This window comes from Melospiza melodia, chromosome 11 (assembly GCF_035770615.1).
Source record: "Melospiza melodia melodia isolate bMelMel2 chromosome 11, bMelMel2.pri, whole genome shotgun sequence".
Classification (NCBI taxonomy): domain Eukaryota; kingdom Metazoa; phylum Chordata; class Aves; order Passeriformes; family Passerellidae; genus Melospiza; species Melospiza melodia.
In genome coordinates, this window is record NC_086204.1 from 1209668 (window position 1) to 1228914 (window position 19247).

The 19247-nt window shown below is 48.5% G+C and overlaps 1 long non-coding RNA gene across 1 annotated transcript; it reads left to right on the top strand.

Moving 5' to 3' along the window:
* Window positions 1-817: 817 nt before the first annotated feature.
* On the top strand, window positions 818-17711 carry LOC134422748 (uncharacterized). Its single transcript, XR_010028920.1, has 4 exons — window positions 818-1000; window positions 15120-15203; window positions 15542-15587; window positions 17606-17711. It is a non-coding gene; the product is annotated as an uncharacterized LOC134422748 (long non-coding RNA).
* The last annotated feature ends 1536 nt before the right edge of the window (window positions 17712-19247 follow it).

Sequence of the window (19247 nt, forward strand, 5' to 3'; positions counted from 1 at the left end):
CCAAGGTGTGCATCCCTGGAGGCGCCAGCCCGCAGGACAGGTCAGGGTTTGTGCAGGCTCTGGGCGCTCAGAGGCTGCAGAGTCCCTGGCACCAGCAGCTAGAGGGAGATATGACCTCACGCTGAGGGCCAGCCTTGGATTCCTGCCGTGGTGCCAAAGAAAATCCTCCCTGCTTCGGAGTGCTCAGGGTCCATGTAATGAACAGCCATAATGCAGACTTCATTACGGAGCATTAGTAATTCTCGGGATTAAAGGCTTTTGAAATGGCTCCTGCTGCAGTTTCTGCCAAAAGTATTCCTTAGTCCCTGTCTACCTGGGAAGTTTTATCAGGTCTATCATGATCAGGGGATGTAGGTCCAGTTATACTGGAAAGGGTCTGTCTAGACATGTTAATTCCAGTATAAAGAGGGCCTTTCTTTCCTTTAGCTTGGATTTGCTTGCACACGCCCTTCACAAAACCAGGGACTATTCCCTCAGAGCCTCCATGTTATGTTTAAACACCCATCCTGGAGTGCATCAAAGCCCCCTCTGCCCCAGGCCAGCAGTTCCAGCTCCTGCAGCTTCCCTGGCTCATGGATGGGGAAGCGGATGGGTGCTTGGCAGCTGCTGGGCTGGATGGAGGTAGCTTTTGTGTCCAAAGCAAGGACAGGGTCTTGCAGGACTTCTGAATCTTTCAGCTGAACCTTCCTCTGCCTCTCTCTGCTTCCTGTGCTCCCCAACCTCCCACTCCAACGGGATGTGTCCCATGGGGCACCATTAGCTGAAGTCTGACCCTCCTCCTGTATCCTGTTTGGGGATCTGCCCACTGAGACACAAATTTGCAAGAGCAATGTCGTGTTTTGGCTCGTTTTCCATGCGGTGAGCTCTGAGACTCTTGTGATCTCAGCTTTAAACCTGCAGAGCTGAGTGAAGGTGCTACAACTGATCCCTGTGATCACAGAGGGTGACTTGGCTGCTGACTCTCAAATGTGAGGAATATCTGCCCTGGACCACCACATGGGTGAGGATTGTTGCTATTTCTACATTTGGCCCTCATTTTGCCCTTGTCTTTGCCCTCGCCAGCCACCAAACATTGATTTGTTCTTTCTTCCATGTCCAAACTACTTTAACACAGACCTCCATACTTTCTCTTGTTCTCCTTTCATGATAAAACCCCTTTTTGCTGTGTTTCTGTCTCCCCTTCAAGGTCTAACTCTGCCTGAGCCCTGCCAACTTTCGTTTTGTTCCTGTATTTCTTGATTTCAGATGTGTCTTCCTCTGCTGATCTCTCCCCCACCTCATTTTTCCCTTTGTAGTCCTGATGATGTGTGAACACACTTTTCCTATCAAACATTGCTCCAGGTTCAAAGCCTTGTTTGAGTGGCTGTCCCACCTGGGTATGTGGCTCATGTCAGGCAAGAAAATTCTAATATTGTGATTTTTTTTTTCCCTCCTAACCATCTCTGTCTCTCTTAGAAGACAGGTTGCCAGGACAGAGTTACCAAATAATTATCCTGTGCCTCCTTAGAGTAACCTCTGCAAGAAAGTGTTTAGATAGAGAAACCACGTGGACTAGTCATTAATATCTTATAGGTCAGAGTTACGGATGTTGCATTGTGATGAAATATGTATTTCTTCCTATTTCTTAGGAAAATGGGCTTGTGAGACAGAGCAAGATTTATGATGATCTTAATTAGTTATTTCCTAGCTTTCAAAATGTTTGGGTTTGAGAGATGATATGATAGATAATTAACTTGTTGTCAGACAGCGACTTCTGAAATGAAATGTTTGCTCTCTAAATATTACTTATCTCAATGTGCATTGTATGCATGCCATAGTGCACACACACATGTACATATAGATAAATATGTGGAGAAATGTGTGGGTGTGCATCCCTGCAGCCAGAGGAGTTGGGAATGTGAGTTAATTCTTCCATGGAGGGCATCATTCCCAGCTCCCTGTCAGGCTGAGGATCCCAGCCCTTCCATGGGGGTTGCTGCTCTTCTTGCTGTCCTTGTCCTCGTCCCCCTGCTGGAAAGGTGACCCACAGAGAGTAAAGAGCCTGCTGTCCTGCCCTGCCCTTTCCTGTGAGGGTTATGGGCTGAGGGGAAGGCCAGAGGGGTTTTCACACGCTGACAGATTTGGGATTGTTCATCCTGGACAAGAGAAGGCTCCACTGAGACTTTAGAACTCCTTCCAGTACCTAAAGGGGCTGATAAAGAGCTGGAGAGAGAAACTGGGAGTGATAGCACAAGGCTGAATGGCTTTAAGCTGGCAGAGGGCAGAGTTAAATTAGATACTAGGAAGAAATTCTTCCCTGTGAGGGTGCTGAGGCACAGGAACCAGTTGCCCGGAGAAGCTGTGGCTGCCTCATCCCTGGAAATGTTCAAGGACAGGTTGGACAGAGCTTTGAGCAACCTGGTCCAGGTGTCCCTATCCACAGCAAGAGGGACTGGAAAGAGATGATCTTTAAAGTTCCTTCCAACCCAAATAATTCTATGTTTCTGTGATAAGTCCTCCTAACCAGTAAGTTCCCGGTACAACCGCCAGTAACGCGGTGCTTGTTAAGAGGTGGGGACTTGGGATATTTTTTGCTAAACTAGTAAAGCTTAAACGAAGGGAATTATATCCTTGGTTGCTATATCCCTGAAGGACAGAGAGGGGGCTGGAGAGAACCTTCAGGGAAGGCAGAGGGCAGGATTGCATTGACCCCGAAGGATGCTGGATGTGCTCCCTGAAGCCGTGGCTGCTGCGATGCTGCGGGGGAGCAGAGCTGCTGCAGAAGAAAAGAGGTCACCTGGAAGTTGATTTTCTTTTTTTCCTTTCTCTTTCTTTTGCTTTTTTTTCACCAGAGCTTTATAAATAACAGACAAAACCCCTGGGGAAAAACCTCCCAGCCAGCTGCCTGTTGCAAACACTCCAGGAAATGGGAGGTGGCGGGGGAAGAGGGAAGGAAGGCTAAATTTGGTGGCTTTTATTTTTAACACGGGCTGTTTCAATTGGCTTTAAACCCATGTAAAAAAAATATAAATAAATTAAAAAATAGAGCCATGGCAAACTTTTGCCAGCACCAGAGGGGCCTGTGGAGCCGAGCACTTGCTCTGGTTAACATGGCACAGACGTGGGGTCTGCGCCAGCTCTTGCTCCAGGACTTGACAGCTCAGACACTGCCAAGGCCATCACAGGGACAGAGATGAGGAGATATATTTCAAGGCCTTGCAAGATTTCGCCAGCAAAGCCAAGAAAGGCTCAAAACTTTCCAAAGCAACCAAAGGAGGCATCTGCAAGTCCTTGCTTTTCTGCAGGACTGCTGTACTTAGGTCCCTGGTGCAGCGCGGTAAAGCCGCAGTTAATGAACCCAAACAGCCAAGCAGAAAGAAAATCCTCTCTCTTATTTTGCTTTTTAAAACAATTCAGTGACAACTCTTTCCCTCCTGACTGGCTCTTGCTAAATCTTAAAAGAACAAAGAATTTATTCCCAATGTTTGCAGCACCTGAAGTCGAGGCGTATAAAACGACTTGGCATCATCCCTCTGACGTTCCCCTGGCACTCTCTGGAGAGCAAAGGTGTTAACCTTGGTGTCCTGGCTGCATGCCAGGGTAAGTAATTACATTTGGCCTCTATAAATTAGCCCCTGCTCGCAGCCAGGGAGCTGCAGCATCATTTCCTCCTGGCTGTGCCATGCCCGACACGCTCCACCTGGGCACTGGGTGCATCTCAGTGGAGGACAGGCACGGGGAGCAACGTGGGTTTGCTGGTGCTAATGCTCCCTTAGACTGCTCTGAGGTCACAGGTGTGGTGGTTCTGGTGGGTTTGCTGGTGCTAATGCCCCCTTAGACTGCTCTGAGGTCACAGGTGTGGTTCTCGATGCACTCAGAGAGTGCAGAGCTTATAGTAAAATCAGGACCCCTGAGGCAGGAAATGATTGGCATCTGACTCCAAGGCTTTGGAATGCTGAACACTTTATTAAAACTTATTTAAGCTTTATTAAAACTATATTATATTACATTATACTACTATTTCTATACTATGTCATACTTACTTCTAACTAACCTCTGAAAAACTCGTGGCTGTCTGCTGACACTCCCAACACACATCCATGGATACAACTGGTCAATGAATCAAAATCACCGGAATTCCATCAAGCAATCTCTTCAGGTAAATAATCTTCCAACATATTCCACACGTTACAAACACAGCAAATAAGGTAAGAATTGTTTTGATCATTCTTTTCTCTGCTCCTCTCACAGCTTCTCTCTGTTCAGAGGGCATGTGAATAGCACATCCCCACCCCAACAGGGTGACCTGAGAGATCGCCACCAGTCAGCTGAACCTCGGTGGCTGCCTCTCGGCTGGCAGCTAAAATTAGCTGAAATGGCACGAAGAGAATTGCTGAAACCTCCAGGAAAGTGATTTAAGGCGAGGCACGTGACGGCGCATTTGTCACGGGCCGCAGCACGCGCAGGCGGCTGGCACGGCGCAGGTGATGCGAGGGTGATGGTCAGCCCCCAAACCCTGGGCTGCAGCTCCGTGCTTGCATTGCCTGCTCTCCCTGTGACCTGGTCCCACTGTTCCCCAGCATTGACTCAGCTTAACCCCTGCAGCTTTAGGGGTCTTCAGCTGGTGTCTGGTTATAGCTTCGGAGTGGACTTTGGAGTGCAGTTAATTGTGACCATGTTCACGGGGGCTCTTGGATGAGGGAAGGGACAAGGATTTGACTCCATGAAGGCTTGAATTATTATTTTATTATGTATATTACATTAAAACTATACTAAAAGAATATAAGAAAAGGTTCCATCAGCAGGCTAGCTAGCTAAGAATTGAATAGAAAAGAATGATAACAAAGGTTTTTGTCTCGGACAGAGTCTGAGCCAACTGACTGTGATTGGCCATTAATTAGAAACAATTTTATGAGGCCAATCACAGATGCACCTGTTGCATTCCACAGCAGCAGATAACCAATGTTTACATTTTGTTCCTGAGGCCTCTCAGCTTCTCAGGAGGAAAAAATCCTAAGGAAAGGATTTTTCATGAAAAGATGTCTGCAACAGTTAATTTTTTTTTCCCCCCTAGAATGAACTAAGTTGGAAAAGACCTTTTGAGATCACCAAGTCCAACCTATGACCTAACACCTCCTCATCAGCTAAACCATGGCACTGTGTGCCACATCCAGTGTTTTTATAAACACATCCAGGGAGGGTGACTCCACCACCTCCGTGGGCAGAGGACACCTAATTTAAGGTTAGGTACAATGTGTTGGTCAGCTGTGTGTATTTCACACTGCAGGGAAGTGGTCACAGCACCAAGCCTGACAGAGCTCAAGAAACATTTGGACAATGCTTTTGGGGATGGTCCAGTGATCCTTGTGGGTCCTTCCAATGCAGGATATTCCATGATTTCCTGTTCTCCTCTGCCCTGGCTGCAGCTGCCCCAGCGTGGGTGTCCTTTCCAGGCTGGCAGCACAGCCTGTGGCTCCCCTGGTTGCCCACAGTGGAGCAGTTCCACCTTTGCATGGCTGTTCTGTGTGTGGGAAAGGATTTCAAGAAACAATTGACCAAATGAAACCTCCGTAATGCTTCTAAATACTCAAACACATTAGACATGCCTGCCCAGCTCAGAGATAAATTAGAGCTATTATCACTAGAGCCCAGACAAACAAACTGAGGGCTCTCTCCAAACAAGCCATTCACTCAAGAGACTGGATTTACAAGGGTCATGGAAGCAGCATGAGCTGCAGGCACCTGCTTTCTGCAGAAACCTCTTTAAATTGGCAATATTGACTGGTGCAGAAGGAGAGGAGAGAGCACACCTCTGCCCTTTGGGATGTGGGGAGTCATCTCCAAGCAGGGGCTATGGTGCTGGGATGTACAAAGTGGCATTTTGCTGTCTTCAGTCAAAGCTGGAAGTCAGAGACTGAAGCATTTTGCTTTTCTCCTGTGTGATGGTTGGGATATCATAGTGTGCAAGAGCACGTCAGGGGTGCCAAGGCCATTCTGCTTTGCCCTTGGATTTTTGTGTCTGTTTCCAAGGAGGGATGGGGAGCCAAGCTGGTGGTGAGGCGGCATTTGTCGCAGACATCTTTTATGGAAAATCCTTTCCTTACGATTTTTCCTCCTGAGAAGCTGAGAGGCCTCAGCAACAAAATGTAAACATTGATTATCTGGTGCTGTGCAATGCAACAGGTGAATCTGTGATTGGTCTCATGTGGTTGCTTCTAATTAATGGCCAATCACGGTCAGCTGGCTCGGACTCTGTCTAAGACACAAACCTTTGTTATCATTCTTTTCTATTCAATTCTATTCTCAGCTAGCCTGCTGATGAAGCTTTTTCTTCTATTCTTTTAGTATAGTTTTAATGTAATATATATGATAAAATAATAAATCAAGCCTTCTGAAACATGGAGTCAGACCCTCATCTCTTCCCTCATCCAAGAACCCCTGAGAACACGGTCACAGGCATTGAGAGAGAGGTCAGTTCAAATCAGCACCTTGGCCATCAAGGAGACTGCCTGAAAGGGTAAATGGAAGCCAGAACGTGTATTTTGGGCTGGGGTTTGCATGGCAGGCACAGGAAAGGAGCAGATGCAGGGACCAAAAGGAGTGGAGAAAGAGATAGTTATCCTGCTAGCTGGCTGGGATGGGCAGGCAGTGCCCTGCAGCAGGGTGGCCAGCACAGCTTGCCACGGTGGCCAGCAGCACCACGCTGTGACCAAGCCTGACCAAGGCCCTGACTCGGAGCCTGGCCCAGGAGAAGGGGCCAGGTGTCTGGAGAAGGGCCATGGTCACTGCAGGGTTTCAGGGCTGGGATGGGCCCCCAAACCAACCTGGGCGAGTGTAGGAGCAATGGGGCTTGCACGGTTGGGGTGGATGGAGAGCAGAGATCTCTGCAGCCAGGTCAGGAACTTGTGGTTTATTGCAAAGGGCCTGGGTGCAGGGCCCTGCTGGGAGCAGCCAAACACAGCTCGGAGCAGGCCCCAGAGAAGAGAGGGGGAGAGAGGATGAGAGGGTAAGAGAGCAAAAGGGTAAGAGAGTAAAAGGGGTAAGAGAGTAAAAGGGGTAAGAGTGTAAAAGGCAAGAGCTAAGAGACAAGAGGTAAGAGTAAGAGTTAAGAGCTAAGACCGCGAAGTTGCCGTTACAATGCCATAAATCATCTTCTGTGTTGAATATTCTGATTCTCACTTAACCAATCTAGTACAACATACAAATCCTACAGCATTTCCATACAGCCTGTAAGAATCATGACATTACCATACTGTGTTATATTTTAAACCCTAAAAACTCCTCTTTGGGCCCTTCTGCCAAGCAGTAGGGTCTGCTCTGACCCTTGGGCCTGTCTGCAAGCAGAGGGTGTTGTTCCATCAAAAGGGAATTACCTTCAGCTGGCCACACCATTGTTTTCCCAGTTGTTCAGTAATTGAGGCATCTCAAAGCTTGCTTTCATTTCAATCTCGCTTATAATTTATATATTCTCAAGATCTTTTGCCAGACAATCATATTTATAAGGCCTTCCTGCCTCATCTGCCCCAACAGGGGAGCCTGGAGGAGCCAGGCTGGGGGAGAGGCCGGGCTGTGAGTGCAGCACCTCCCCTGCCCGCCTGGCAGCTCCGGCAGCCACCCACGGAGGATGGGATGCAGGGTGGCATTCTCTTCTCAGGGATGCTCCTGAACACAAAAACTTGTTCCTCCACCAGAGCGGTGCTTTTTGGAAGACATCCAGTCCCCATGCACGACCTCTGACTGATGATGAATTTGCCATTTCCCTTGGTAACTGGAGCTCCTGATTAACTATCCTCCCTGCTCAAAATTGTCTTTTATTTCCCATGCAAGGTTCCCTCGCTCGGAGTTGTCAAGTCTCACTATTTATTTTGGGTTTTGCTGCTTACTGTGCCTTTTACCTGTGAGCCTAACGAACATGCCAATCTCAGCTATTTTCACTCTGTGGGTATCTGGGATCAAGTCACGACGAAGATTTTCTTTGACTGCTGAGCAGACAGAGCCCTTTCAGTCTTTTGCAGGGTTGAGCACAGGCAGAGCAGAAGCTGTGCTTGCCACTGCCTTGAGCATCTCCCAGTGCGTGGGATTTTATTTAAAGTCCCAGCCTCTGGACTTGCACCATTACAAGGACCTTCCTTTTTTATCTTTTTCTTTCTTTTTGTCTTTTTTATTTTTCCAGAAACCTGAAAACGCCACCTAAAAGATAAACAGAAATAATAATAATAATAATTGGGCGATTTTTTTTTTAAAGGCATCAAGGAGTTCTGTGTTGCTTTTGTTTATTGTGAGCAGAAGAGGGAGTAGATGCTGGCTTGGTGACTGATTTGCAAAGATGCAAACTTGCTGAGAAGACACCATGGGGCTCAGGGCTGTCTCCTTCTATCCTGGGTGGTTCCTGCAGGCAAGGCAAACACTGACCTGAAATTCCCACAGCTTTTCTACCTGTACAGTACCCAGGGTAGGTTTAGTTAATGTGGGTGGCCTATATGGCCTTGACAGCTCTGAATTTCCAACCTTCATCATCTGCAGGTTCTTCTGTGTTGCTGGGCAGGCTGAAAGGCACAAGTGGCCTCAGCATCAGTGTCGTGCACATGGAGAGAGATGGAGTTTATTTTCTGGCTTCCTTCGAGGGTCAGAGGTGCACTGCACTGTGTCAGCCTCTCTCAGCTGAGTTAATGTGCTTCAGTAATCCCATGGATTCAGCTTGCTCTGTCCTCCACCGCGTTTGGCACCCTCCCCGTGTCTCCTGGTACAAACCAGGAATGTTTCGCACTGAAACAGCAAGATGTCTTGTCTAAAAATATTGAAATTATGTCTTTCCCCTAAATTCATTCCTCTCTTTATACTTCTTCAAAGGAAAGAAATTTGTGAAGCTGGATCCAGAGCAATAGTAGCTTTGGTGGCTGAACCAAGCTGGTATTTGGTTGATTTAAAGCAAGTCCTCCTAACTGCAGCCTGGCCCTCTTAAATTTCTCCATCCCTTACAGTGAAGATCTACTTCATTCACCATTTCTAAACTTCAAGATTTGGATACCATTATCTGTCATTTCTGCTTCTAAAAGGACTCTGGAGACTGAGAGTTTGGGAGCATTCTCTAACCCCCTGTAGATTTTATGTGTTATCCCTTCCATAAAAGAGTCAAGGTGGTGGTCAAGCCCTGAAATGCTTGATTGTTACTGAATGAAATAAAAAGCTGCAGTAAATAAGGTTTTTTGATGTCTTAGTCCTGAAAAAAAAGAGGGAAGGATGTGTGTCCATATGTTCCACACAAGGGCCTTAGCTCCTTGGAAAATTATCTCCCTTATTTATGTGATGGCAAGTGAGAAATCTGTGTTTAGAGGCCAGTGAATTAATGCATTAGAACACAAAGAATCAAACTTGTGTTCATTATTTTCTGTAAAACAAACACAGCCTTGACTTTCATTTGCTGCAGAAGCGTTTGAGAGGTTATCCAAGCAGAGATCAGAGCTCCAGCCCTGTAAGGAGAAGTCCGTGCCTCAGGCAGGAGACAGACAGACAGACAGACAGTGCAGGGCAAACAGAAGCAGTGACTGGTGTTTGAGCACATTTGAGAGAGCTGAGGAACCCCAGGCCATGGAACCACCCTCCTTCCTCCCACAGCAATGCTCCTAACACTGACCAAGACACGCTCGTTCATGTGTTGCCCCCGGAGTCAGCGGCTGGAAATCACTTTATGAGGCAGCAGAAACACAATGGGCTATTATTTTTAGGCTAGAGCCATTCACACATTTTCTCTGCAAAAACGGGTACCCTCCCTCTTTGTTGCGTTTAGTTGTTTGCGCTTGCCCGATATTCCCTGCCCACCCAGCATCTAACAAAATGAGACGCTGGTCTTGTCTGGGGAGGTAAAATATTGCAAATTGCCCTCATCTGGAAACCCTTTGGGTCTGAACCTGAGTGCTGAGCTTCTGCTGTAGCTCGGTGTCCAGAGCAGTGGAGCTAATGACCTGAGGCTGCAGGGAAGTTTGGACACAGGCTGCAGCTCCTTCTCCCAGAAATGCTCTCCTCAATGGATTAGAAGAAGCTTCCCTGGCAAACTGGGAAGGAGTCCAAGCTGGGGAGCTGGTGTGATAGGAACTGACAGGGCTGGAAATTTGATTTCTGACTCTTTGTGCGTGTATTTCTCGTGGAAGGAGAGGCAGAAGGAGCCAGGGGTACTTTGAATCCTGCAATCATTAAAACCAATTCCACTTTTCCTGCCCCTGCCCACCTCCTGATATGTGTGTGAAACAATCTTTACAGCTACACAGCCATCAGATGGTATCGACCCTGCGGTGGAAATTGCTATTGACTGCTGCTGGTGCTGCTCTCTGCACTTCCGTGGCTTTTAAAGCGACACTCTTCAGGTGATTTCACTTTGCACTTGATACAGCCCGGGAAGCACTGCCTGAAACGGGCTGGGAAGAGCCTGGGGGGGAAAATTCGTGTGTGCAACAAACACCATCACCACCCCTTGGCCACAGGAAGGGTGTTTGAGCAGGTGGGAAGAGATGCTCCTGCAGAAGCACTTGTCTAATGGGAAGAGTCAGAAATTTGATTTCTTTTTTTGCTTTTGTCCATCATGAAAGGACTCCTGTGTCCCAATACAGTTGTTTTCTGCTGCAATGGTAACACAAAGCCAACACCATTCTTCCATCCCTTTGAAGGATCCAGCCAGTTTTATATCAGCTGAGGACTAGATTCACTGGTTTCTTGTTTTAAGGGCCACCTCAGATTCCATATTACAAATTCTCTCTCGTCTGCTCTGGGTTCCAAAAACGACAACAAAAAAGAGAGGGTAAATAATAATATTTACCTTTGATGCACGTGTTTTGTGCAGCCTCCTCTCTCTCACAGAGCTCTGCCTTTGCTCCCTGAGTTCCCACACGGCATTGCCCAGGAGCAGCAGCTGGCCAGATGTCTCCAGGGCGTGTGTGCAAGGAGTTCCCTTTCTTGTTATCTGCAACAGAGGCTGCCTAAAGCTTCCCAGCCAGCCCCTTAGCTTGAATGCAAATAACCACTGCTATTAGCTCTGAGCACTCCCTGACAGCCTTGATTTCAGGTCACAAGACTGGCAGGCTGCTGAGGTGTCAGGAGACGTGCCTGGCATTTCCCCACTCTCCAGCCCAAGCCCTAGGAGCTGCTCTCACTGCTTTACACTTGATGCTCGTGTGGGGAGTGTGGCTCTTCTCAGCCTGCCTCTGCCTCAGCTGGATGGGAGGAAGAGGTGGGAATAGAAAGGGCCTGATGCTGAGAGCATTTCTTGGTGGGACAGTTGGTATTCCCAGCCCCAAGCACTGAGCAGGCTGGGAAGGGAGATGGGGTTAGCTGGAATTCAGCAGAGCTCAGGGATTTGCTGCAGAGGCAGTAAAAGGCCTGGCCTAGGAGGGGTTTAACATGCCAAACATTGCCCTGCATGCCTGGGGAGAAAGTACAGGACACTTGGGGGGAGCACACGGCCCTTTGTCGCCTTGATTGTTTAGAATTTTCTAAGCCATTCTTGTAATGAACTTTCTCACACGCTTTCTGTAAATAACTCACTGTTTTGCATTCTTTTATAGAGGAAGAGAAATTTGATGGACTGTTGGTTTGTCCAATGTCATTGGAGAGGTGGCACTGTCACCCTCCAACCCACTGTCACTTTTGGAAAGCTATAAATTTTAAGGTCAGAAATTAAACTTCCCTTTTTTCTTCACCTTAAGAGCAGCGGTGTGAGCTTGTGTTGTGTCCCATAGTGAGAGCCCTTTGCTGCTTTTGGATCTGCTGCTCACCCCTGGGATGGCCGCAGGTCACAGGTGTGACAGAGACTGATGGCCTTTGCCTCTCTCACGGCAGGTGGCATCTCCCGGCACACTTTCCCATTTCTCTCCTCCCACCCCATTCCCATCCAGCTCCTGGAAGCCTGGTACTGCCTCTTCCATGGAAACAGTGGGGACCTGGGATGACTCTTCTCCTCCCTGCTCCTCCTTGGACTCTGTCACTGTCTTCTCTCTGTCCTGATTAATATATTGCTCCAGATCCAGACTATCCAACCAGGGAAAGGACTCTTAGCTGGACAGCCTGGAACAAAGGAGTTGTTTCAGCTCTTTTATTTGAGGCCAGGGCAATGTGAGCCAAGTGGGATCTTCCCAGCCTGGACCTTGAAATCCAGGTCTTCTGTGAGTTAAATTGGGACTTCTAAAAATTAGAAAGCCAGGTCTTTACTGTGAGTTAAACTGGTGCTGCTTCAAATGAGATTTATTGATTTACATCCTTTGAGGACCTTCCCCAGTATGAGACTGGGGGAAAAGCAGCATGTTAGAGCTGTCAGTAGCTTTTTGATTGTCATGTGTCCTTTTGTCTTCCCCATTGCCAGAACCACAATGTTTTTCCAGCCCTCTGTCCCCATCCCTTGGACACCTTGACTTTTGTGCTTGCTGAATTGAGGCTGAAGCTGCAGCTAAATAGGACAGTGTGGGAGGCTGAAGGCTCATTCCAGAGCAGTGTCCAACAGCTCCACCTCCTTTGCTTCAACAGGACCTCCTTCCAAAGCCACAATCCCAGTGAATTTGCCTTTCCATTCTCAGGGCTGAGGCTTTCCCTGACTAGCAGAGCTGATGGGGCAGCTGTGCCCCTCCTGGAAGGTGAGTGTGAGTGGCTTTGAGCTCACTGAAGATGTGAACAGTGTTTGCTCTGCAGGCTTTGCTCAGCTCCAGAGGCGGTGACAACCTGTCCCTTTCTGGTTTTCCCTCTGCAGAACAGTGCCCAGGAAGGGCAAGCTGCTCCCCCAGCCCAGCTTCCAGCTCCACATGTCCTACAGTAACCAGGTGCTGCTGCAGTGTACGTGTGTCCTTATCAAACAAGCAGCCTTTGATAGTTTCTCTTTCTTCCGGGCTTAACCTGCCTAAGCCTTTTTGGGGTGAGATACGATATGTGACTTGACAGCAATTCGAGGTGAGATTTTTTCCTCCTGGGAAAGCATGGCAAGAAATTAAGCTTTGCAGGTTTTCTGCCCAGTCGACCAAGCAAAGAAAAGTCCTTGGTGAACTTGGGTTGGGTCTGGGGACAGGAGAGCTGCTTCTGTGATTTGTGGTTATTCTCTCCGCAGCACTGCCTCCGTAGTCACAAGTGAGAGGCAAGTGGTTTTGACACCTCTTTATGACCTGGGAGCCACAGGGAAGTGGTGGTGACTTGTGTTCTGGAAAGACAAGGTCATTGACAAGGCTGGTGCAAGCAGCTTTGGGTCGTCTGACCATGCTAGAATCCAACTATTTTCAATTCATGGGAATTAAGGTGAGCATCCTACTTTTAGGCTGCTGGGTATTCCAAAGTGGGTGCTTCCCAAGGTGGTGTGCAGTGCAGGGATATTACAGTGAAAGCTGTGGATAAAAGCAATAGTGAAAATGGATGTCTGGTTTGGAGCCTATCTGTCCTACAACCTTCAGGGCCTGCCAGGGGACGTGTTTCCTGGGCTGTGAAAAACCAATATGGGACACAATCATATATCAGTGATTATATCGATCACTGTCTCAGGCCCGTTCAGTCCAAGGACACCAGCACCTTTTGGAGGAGGTGTTGCTCCTACTCCTCCTCTGGGAGGATGTGGAACGTGCGGCTGGTGTGCGAGGGGAGGTGACTCTCCTTTAGGGGATGCTGGGTCCATACTCAAACCAATTAGCAGAATGGAGCTGAGCAAAGTACAGGAGGGACCTGACTGATAATAAGCAAAATGCTCAAATATGGGAAGTTGGGGAAGAAGCCAAATGAAAATGAAATGAAAGGCTAAGGTCCAACTGCAGCAGTTGTGCAAAAAGGATGGGACAGCTGATAATAGGAAAGCCTGCAGGAACAATGGGTCAAACCCCCAGGAGAGAGGCTGTAGGAGTCTGAGAACAAGCCAAGCAGGGGCAGGGGGAGGTTTATGGAAAAGTGTTTCAGCAAATTGGAGCTGCTGGCTTGCTTAACCCCACGGAGAGCTGTGTCTCTCACTGTGGCCTCTTTGCTCAGCTCTCTGTGCTGTTGGCCAGCTTGAGGGGAGCATGGGGTAGCAGGGCCCCGACTCAGGGAGCAGCAAGGGGCTCCTTGCATGGGAGGACACTCACCAACTGTGGTGCTGCAGACAGGCCAAAGGTGTTGGTTCTATCCCTCAGCCCAGGGCTGGTGAGAACTGTCTTTGGGAACAGCCTCAGACCCCCTTTTTATGAAGGTAATACCAGAAACCTGTGGCTGAGCCTCTTCAACAGCAGGCTGGGAAATCGATGGAAAACTCAGGAGAGGAAAACCCAACTTCTGACTGCAGATGAACTCCACAAAGACCATTTGAAGGGAGATGAGGGTGTGGTGGAAAATATATCCCAAAACCCACGAGTCTGCATCTGAGATGCAAAGGAAGTCCTTCTGGTTAGCTCTAGCTCACATGTGGCAGCAGGGATTTCTTTCACAGACACTGTGCTCAAGGAAATTCCATGAGACCTTGGAGTGGGAACCTTGGCTCTTGCTGGTGGTTCTCAGGGGTAAGGCCTTAATTTCTCTTCTCTCTCCATGTCCCTGTCTGTGCAAGAAGTCTGGGGATAAACCTTCTCAGTAAATCATCTGAAAACAGGTTTCCCACAAAAGAGAGCCCATCCTGCCAGTGGTGAAGAGGTCTGGAGGTCTCATTAGGAGGCTTGACTTGTGGGAGCTCATGGAGAAGCTGTGGAATACAGTCATGTGTTCATACCTCTAATGTGGCTTTCTCTCTTTTTTTAAGCACTGCACAAATGTGAGACTCTCTAGATAAAAGTGAATTTAACAGCTATTTGTATCCTTTGAGGAACATCAGTACTGGTTGAAAGAGGGTAAAAGACCTTTTTTGTTGAGTCTGGAATGGACCTGCTTTTATTGGAGGACTCTATGACTGCTTTTGTTGCTATTTCCACTGACAGCTTTTACCTGACTTGTTTTCAAAATCCTTCTTGGAGGGTTTTTTTTTTTCTGTCTTGAAAAACTGCATTTTCTTGCTGAAATTCAAGCTTGGGGTCTGGAAAAATGTCCAAAATTATTTTGCAGATGGCTTGCTGTGATATAGAAGTCCCAGAAATGGGAGATTCTGTGGGGGAAGTCACCTGTTTATTTCCAGGAGGGTAGACAATTTATTTTAAACAATGCCATTTTCTTTTCAATTATAGACGTTTTTGTGGGAAAAAATTGCAGCAGTCTCTAAGAAGGAGCACGTGACCACAATTAAAGGATGTGCTGTGCTGTATCAGAAGGTAGTATTTAAACCAGGGAAAGTCTGAATATTGGCTATAACTCATTGTAATTATACCATCTATTTCAAACATGTAAATATGTTTGGTAGCACTTACATGTTTATGTCAGCAATCGGGAAAAGACGTTTTTCTTTTTGGTAAACTTCTGGTGGTAGGAATAGTGTTACTTGTATTTGAATAAGTAACAAACAATTTACACACCACAAATTTTTGGGTGAATAGAATTTGTTCCTCTACCTTGTAGTTTTAGGAATTTGCCTGTGGTTTATTTACGAAAATTTCATGAATAGGTAATATTAATAAGCAATGTATTAATTAAGACATGTATTTCTTAACAGAACAGACCATGACCATGGCAGAGTTGGTGTGACACACGGGTTGAAGGTGAGGCTGGGAATGGAATGAGTGGGAATATATTCCTGGCTCTTCCCATCTTTACTGGGATCAGTGATATTTAGCTCATTTTGAAACAGCTTTGAGATCCCCAGGTTGAGATCCCTCCAGAAGACCTACAGTCTAACACACAAACCCTGCAAAAACCTGAAGGCTGATTTAACCTGGCACCTGGAGTGAAGCTGTGTCTCTGCTCAAATTGATGAGAAAACTCCCTTTGCTGCTGGGGACTGGGATCCTTCGCCAGGGGAAATCATTCTGAGCCTATTTCCCGTCCCTTTGACATTTTCTGTCTTATCAAAAGCCAGAGGAGTAAGGAAGAAGGTTAATGACTAAATTGACAAATAAACAATCAGTTCAAAGCAACAAGACATTTCCAGGAAAATTTTAGAATTTCCTCTGGAAACCAGTGAGGAATGTAAACACTGCCACGCTTCAATATAAAGGGGACCATCTATATGGCACTCACTGTGTTACAGGGACATGGGACACTCATTGTGCTACAGGGACTATTTCAGGGAAACAGAAAGGGCTTTGGGTTTTCCATGGAAAATTTTCTGTTAGAGGAAAATTGCAGAAGAGAAAAAAAATTTATTTGGTCATGGTGAACGAAGAAGAGCACGGCCAAAGCGGTGTCTGAAGGAAAGCCCCTCTGACGGTGTGAGGTATGATCTGTGCACTGGCTGGCTCTGGGAGGTCAGGTTTGGGGCAGCAAAGCCAAGGAGCCTCTCTTCAGCAAAAAGGAAATGTTTAAGGAGTCCCAGGCCAGGAAATTGCTTCTCATCCCGGTGGCTTTGTGAGTGTTGAGCGATGGTGACAGTGGGATGCTTCCCTTGTGCTCGGAGAACGAGAGAGAGCGTTTGGCCTTCATTTCCAAGGGCTCCACTCTGCCACAGTAATGGTGCATTAACAACAGCTTGATTTTCATTTAATAAATAATAGGAATTACACTGTGAGGCGGCCAAGATTTTAAACAAGAGGCTCCCATAAACATTTTCTGCAGGAATCTGTGATAAACCAAAAGATAGCTCGACGTACTCGGGGGGAGTGGGGACGCCAGACTTGGACGCTGTCCATCTGCTACGCCATTGAAACAAAACCACTTTATAATAACCACAGAGGAGAGGAAGCAAGGCAGCTTGGCACATACACTTACACTATGTGTGGTGGAAATGTTTATTCTTTATTTCAGAAAGATTTAGTGGGTGTAGAGATAATAGAGCATAGTGCTCACTTGTGTCTTGGGGAAGGAGGGGTGATGGTGTTTGGGTTTTAAGGGAGTCCAGTGTCGGCTCCCATGGGGAATATTTTTGGTAATACCTATTGCAATCTCATGCACTTGGAAGGCAGGAGGGAGACAGAGGAATGAAATGTGCTTTTCAGGAGAGGTGTTGTAAAGGCCCCAGGATTAGTTATCTCTGACAGGAAGGATTTTACAGACTCCAGCAGACAGCAGAGGCACAATGCTGGCCATTTCTGCACCGACACGTAGATCCTCCAAGGTGCTGCGCCGGGACGCTTCCCTCGGAGCAGCTTGGAGGGTCTCCTGGCTCCTGCTTTCTCCAGCCTGATGTGCTGAGGCATCACACTGTGACTCAGAAAATAGGGAAGGATCTTCAAAACAAGAGTCAGGAGGGTCAACAGGCCAGTGCACCCTGCAGTCCCCATCGTCAGTGTCATCGTGCTCCCTTTCGCGCCGCGCATGCTGAGCTCTGCTGCGCTGCCTGTCCTTGGAGCCGCTCAAAATCAAACCCAGAAGACCCTGGGCTGACCTGCGGGGGTGGGAGAGTCCCTGCCAGGGTTTGAGACAGCAAACGTCTAGACTTGGTATGTGAGCAAGCAAGTGGAGGGATGACTAAGTGTCTGCAAGTTTGGACCTTTGGAGAGGAGTCCCTTGGCTCTTCGTTTCTTGGATACAGTTCTGCTTCCTGTGGAGCCATGGAGATGATAATATTTTTTTCTCCCTTTTTGTTTTTTTTTTTTTTTTTAATTTTTTTTCCCCTTTCCAGAAAAGTAAGAAACATCCAGATATGTCTTGGGCGAGAAAGCAGAAACCTTTGAAAAATTTTGGCAAATCAAGACACATGAAGAACGTGTTGAGTGAAACATTTCAGAGCGACAAAAATCAAAACATCTCACTGCGCCTTCAACCGCTTTAAAACATTTTAATGGTTCGAAAGGAAATTTCAAAATGAAAAGTCATGTTTTGCTTAAAACACTAGAAAGTGTTTCATTAAAAAGGAAGAGTGGAAGCAAAACAATTGCCTTATATATTTTTTCTCACCAAAGAACCTGATGGGTCTTTCCCCAAGTGATGATGAAGTCAGGAGCTGGGACTAGACACATCTTCCATCGTGTTACAAGGTGCCTGGAGCTGGCAGCCTTGGATCTGATGAAGCCATTTGCCATGCAAGAAATTCTTGAATCACCATAACTGTTTTATTTATTCATTTTTAAATGCAAATTTGCAGGCCAGCCCAGTCCTAGGGCCATGCCTGCTGATCAGATGGTGCCTACAGAGATCTTTCCAGACACAAGACAGACTCAGATGCTAGGCAATGAAGAAAGGGGCTGAGTGCTGTGATTTGTAGGTTGGAATGATGGTCTTGGTGGCCTTGGCATCTCTGCTGGCTGTTGCTGCGCTGTTTGGGCAGCTGAGGGGCCATCAAGTGTGTGATGTGGCACTGCTGGCCTGCGTAATGTGCCTGGACAGGCTCTGTACTGGGAAAGAGAGACAATCACAGAAGCAGTCCTAAATTGGAAGGGACCACAGTGGCTCATCCAATCCAAGGTTTAGAGAGAGAAACAGCACCATGAAAAGGCGCTGGTGGCTGAGATGAAAGGATTTCCCTGGGGGCTACAGTGGCCAGGGAACCCTGCTCGTTCCTGGGAGATTTGGGGACAGCATTGGGAGTCAGAGCCAGCCGGATGGCAAGAGGGGCAGTGGGGAGGCACAGAGACTGCCTGGGGGCACCAGGGGGCCGAGGGCATGGGGAAGGCCGACAGGAGGGGAGGAAGGCTAAGGGGAGGTGGGATGGCTGGCTAAGGGGAGGTAAGTAAGGAGAGGCTGAGAGGAGGGGAGGCAGAATGGCTGAGGGTAGGTGGGGGGCAGCGAGGAGCCGGAGCAGCAGCCGGGGGCCGCGGCGCTCCCGAGGGGAGGCGGAAAGGCTGAGGCAGCGCTCGGAGGGGCGGGGAGCGCGGGCCGGGGCCCGCGCGGGGGCTGAGGGCCGGCGGGGGGCCCCGCATCCGCGGCCCGGGCCGCCCCTTCCCCCTGCGGCGCCGCGCTCGGCCGGGCTCGGTCGCTTTAAGGCGCGGGCGGGGCGCGGCCCCGTCCCACCTCTGAACCCGGAGATTGACGGGCGGGCGCGCAGGGGGCGGCGCGGCCCGCGGGCCGTCCCTCCCGCCGCCGCCGCCGCCAATGGGGCCGGGGGGGCGGGCGGCGCCGCTGCCCCTTCCTCCCCCCGCCCCCGGGCTCCTCCGTGCCAGTTTGAGGAGTCCGGAGCCGAACAAAAGCAGGCGGCGAGGGCCGGAGCGGTGCGCGCAGGCCCGGCGCAGGGGGGGCCCAGCCAGCCCCGAACGCGGCCCCAGGGTGGGGGAAAGTTTGGAGCCCTCCCCCGGTGCGCGGGGGCTCCGCCGCGCTCCGGCCGCGGT